General features: G+C 40.1%; 1 protein-coding gene across 1 annotated transcript in view; it reads left to right on the top strand.

Annotated features, from left to right (window-relative positions):
* grin3ba (glutamate receptor, ionotropic, N-methyl-D-aspartate 3Ba) overlaps window positions 1-4400 on the top strand; it is a 162543-nt gene that overhangs the window by 26132 nt on the left and 132011 nt on the right. The gene's annotated exons all lie outside the window — the stretch shown is intronic.

Genomic DNA, 4400 nt, shown 5'->3' with positions numbered 1-4400 from the left:
AGAGAGAGAGAGAGAGAGAGAGAGAGAGAGAGAGAGAGAGAGAGAGAGAGAGAGACACTTGTATACACTGATTATATTTAACACAAATTGAGACAGTTTTGGATGATTGGCAACCAAAACCTGGTGTGACTGAAAGAGGGAAAACAGCAAACAGAACATGACCAACAAAAGACACAACTGAAAAAACTTGACTAAAGCTCTCAATCCTCTCATAATTCATAGATTTTGTTTTCGCAAAGCCATAGTCAAAGCTGGATTGAACAAAAGGGAATGGAGTAATAATTCTTTGTTTTGAGTTTTTCTGATAACAATCAAGATACCAAAAAAGAAAACTCTGTCCCTCATATTGCTCTGTCTTCCTCCTCTCTCTCTTCTGCTCAGACAATGTAGACGGACTAATCCTGCAGCACACTGACAATCCACTATAACTACTATATTCTTTATAGACACAGTTGTTGATGCAGTTATACGCACGCTGGGTCTTTCATTCGCACAATGCTCTTGGGGACACAAAATAGCATTAAATACACACTTTCACACCAGACATGACAGTCACGGCTCAACTCCACACACGAACAAGATTATATCTGCGAGTATCCATCTTACACAATCAGTTGTCATTTTGTGGGAGCTGCTGTCGCTGTCTCCTTCCCTTTTTCTGGATTGACCTCTGCAGTAGAGCTTCCTGTTCAAAGCAGAAAAAAAAAACAACAAAATGACAAATAAACTCAGAACGATGTCCTGCTCACTTCCGGCATGGAGGAAATGTCAAGATGATCTGACATTCATTTGCACAGCTCCATTTATGAGATCAACTCCACACACGGTTAAAAGGAGCAGTATTTAATCAAATGAGTGGCGAAACAAACAGATGGGGAATGAGAAGAATACAAATGAAAACTTACAGGTGGGGGTGGCACAGAGATAAAGACTGAGAGGAGGTTGCGATCACTTTTCACTCCTCTTGTCCTTCATCACAGAGGACAAACCGTCCTCCAGATAGCGCTAAAGCAGCTTCCTTGTCGCACTTATCTAATGCCAAGTCACGCTGAAGAGCTGAGCAATATTTCATACTAATTCAAGCCAGTAGCATTCATATATCTTGTAACCTAGCTCCCATTCAATCAGTTCCTTTTCTTTTTTTTTTTTTGTAATAATCAAGTGTGCCATAAAAATTACAACTTTTATGACACTTTTTAAGAGTTATTTAATGAGAAAGATCTGGGTGATTTAGAAAGAGATGCAGATTGAGATAAGATGAAAAATTGGGTTAGGCAGAAGAAATGAATCATTTTAATCCTCTGGTGGCAGTTGCGAGAAAAAGACCAATTTTAATTGGGAAGTGGTAAAAAAAAAACAGTGCTAGATGGGGCTGATGCAGAGGGAAACTACATGTACTGGAGTGCAATCAATAAGTTCTGAAGTTCCTCAGGCGAAAGAAAGCGAGCAGATTTTTTTAATTAAAGAAAATAGAATAGAGAGGTATATCATTTGTAAAGGTACATGGCTCATTACAGTTTTCTGTCCTCTGCTTTATGAGCAAAAGAAGCCAACAAAGTGAGTTTGGGTTCTTACCTTTTAACACTTATACCTTCAAGCTAACAGGTGGATTTGCTAAAAAAGAAATAAAAACTGCAACGCTCAAACTGCAGGCGATGGGTCGTAGCAAACACGTAAACAACACGCAAGGTTAAACAAGAGTGAAGTAGGTGAGACAAAGGAGAGGCAGGTCGTACGTAGGGCAGGGTTGATAAAATCGATCTGGATCGATCTAAGCTTAATAGATCACTAATCGATTCATTAAAAAAAAAAAAATCGATCTAAAGCATTATGCTAAAGTCCGCTAGCTTGATGCTAATGTTCAATGGGATTTCCCATGGGACGGATAATGCTAACGCTCAGTCAACGTAAACCTACATTGCTGACTAAATGAACATATTTATAATGAATTTCCAAACTCTTTCAAGGAAATATTTTTTTAAATAACCATTTGTGGTCTCAGCACTCAGCAGTAAGGCGTTGGATTGGTGGAGTTAAACCACCAAATGGGTTCTGAGGTCCCCCCTCCCCCAGGGGATGGGTCAAATTGAAAGTAAATTTCAGATTTAACCCTCGTGCTCTCTTATGGGGTCCAGATGACCCCAGCCTTACGCTGATGTGTGACCCGTCCCATAACAAAGGTGGACAGGTTTTTATGTCTGCCACAGACACCAGTGAAGATAAAAAAATGCTTGAGAGAGAAAAAGTTCAGCACGCCGTCTTGTGGGGTCCAGATGACCCCACTTTCTGACTGGAGCCCGACTTTTCAAACACCTGGATGTGTACGTGACCAAAGCGTATGCTAGTGTATGAATGGTTCAGAATAATAATGTCTTGTACGGCCCCTCATACTAGTGGTTTTAGAATTTTTTCTGTCAAGATCAGGGAGATTGGTCAAAACATTTTATTTACACACAAAATGTTTTCTTATTTTTTAACAACTTAGTCCTCCTTTGTCTGGAATTCTTTCAAATTTCCACCATTGTCCTCGACTTCTCAGGAAGCCACTACGCTTGAATTTCTGCTCTCTACTTTTAGTAGAAATCCACCTCAGGCTTGAAGTTGCAAGAATATTTGAATCCTTATGAAACAGCATGGCTGAGCCAAGATTACGCAACACGTTATAAATGAGCCACTCATAGTAGAGATTACGCCTGACAGTTATGATTTCATGATTTTAGTATTTCCTTAAATTTAATAAAGAGTGAGAGATAACATGCATGTCAACGGGCAGATTGGTGCCTTCCCCTCATCCAGAGGCTCGTAGACGCCGTTGCTTACTCATGGCTTGAATATTTGTTTGGCAGAAGAGATGAGGCAAATCCTGTGAGTCGGCAAAGCAGCTGTGGAGGATATTCCGGCAGAAGCCGGCCTCGCTGTTTGTTAAACTGTGTTAAATTTTGAAAGGGCGATGATGTACGGTGGCTGAATTCTGCTGCAGGCTTTTCTCGTGTTTTCTCTGTCTTCATTCTGCTTCACTTTCAGTCCGTCCATCAACAGCGGGTCGGCTGAGGTGACAGGTTGACTGCCAAGGCTCTCCAAAGGCAGCTTGATAAGAAAAATGGCTTTGTGTGTTTGGAACTGTGAAGATGAGCTTTTCCGGTGTGCTTATAGTTTTACTTAAACTTTTGGCATCAAAGAAACTTAAGAAGATCAAGAAATTGTTACAAAATTTGACATGAAAGACATCTGGTTTATGCACATGAACTTAAAAAAGGAGTTTCTGTTTTGCAGCTTCAACAGTTTGCACTCTTCTTTCCATTTTATGTTCTTACTTCATTAATTCAATACACTATTCATGAGGTCAGACACTGATGTTGAACAAAAAAGACCTGACTTGCAATCTCCATTCCAGTCCATCTTGAGTGTTTGATGTGGTTGAAGTTATGGCTCTGATCTAATCTCGGATGAGGTCAGGCAGGAACCTCCATGGACGTGTTTGCAGACGACAGTGTCAAACCCAATGAGAGCAGATGGAGGAGAAGCTGGAGGTGTGCTCTGAAAGCGAAGGAGTAAAAGTTGGCCCAACAGGTGTGAAAGTGCGGGAGTCGGGTGAGAATGAAAGGTTACAGGGAGCAGAGGTGAAGGAGTTTGAGCATTTGGACTCGACTGTTAAAAGCAACGCGAAGTTCGAACAAAAAGGTAAAGACGTGACTGCAGGAGCGGGAAGAGAAGCCTCAAGAAAAATACAAATCTAATCCTGTTGCCACGTATTGTATAGACAGTGTTTTTGCTTTATTTGCAGCAGAACTCCAACCCCTCCAGGCATGTTTAAGAATCAAGATACTGTAAATCCAAGCCTTTAGATTTGATAAAAGTGAGTTGGATTTTGAAAATTCTATGTGTTCCTGCCTGCACAATCCAATGAAGCTCAATTGTTTCAGAGCAACAGTACGTGATTTAGGTCTTCAACAACACAAGAAACATTTGTGAAGGTTCTACAGAGAAACAGAAGGCAGAATTAAAGGTGTTTAGGTTCTCTTGGATTCTCAAATTATAATATCCAATAAATTTTAGATGCACTGTGAAAGTAGTGCCATAGTACTGCCTTAACGGATGAGTATGAAGAGGACATGAAGGTGGCTTTTAGAAAGTTCTGGGAACCACAAACTGAAACACAGGCTGCAATTGGCCCATGAGCCACACTTTGGACATGAATGATTTAGAAAACACCCTTGGTTAATTGGTTTTGTGCCCATTAAGCTTTTTATTATAAAAACATAGCTTTTTAAACATTTAGGATGAGTAAATCATACCAGTTTCTACATACTTTTAAAAACAACACTTTCAAAATATAATCCACCACGTGTCAAATAATATCTGCGGCCGCGGATTTACTTTAAAGGGCTATGATATGATTT

This window comes from Oryzias melastigma, linkage group LG22 (assembly GCF_002922805.2).
Source record: "Oryzias melastigma strain HK-1 linkage group LG22, ASM292280v2, whole genome shotgun sequence".
In the NCBI taxonomy this organism is placed as follows: Eukaryota; Metazoa; Chordata; class Actinopteri; order Beloniformes; family Adrianichthyidae; genus Oryzias; species Oryzias melastigma.
Note: the sequence above shows the minus strand (reverse complement) of the source record. Positions and strands in the feature narration are given on the sequence as shown.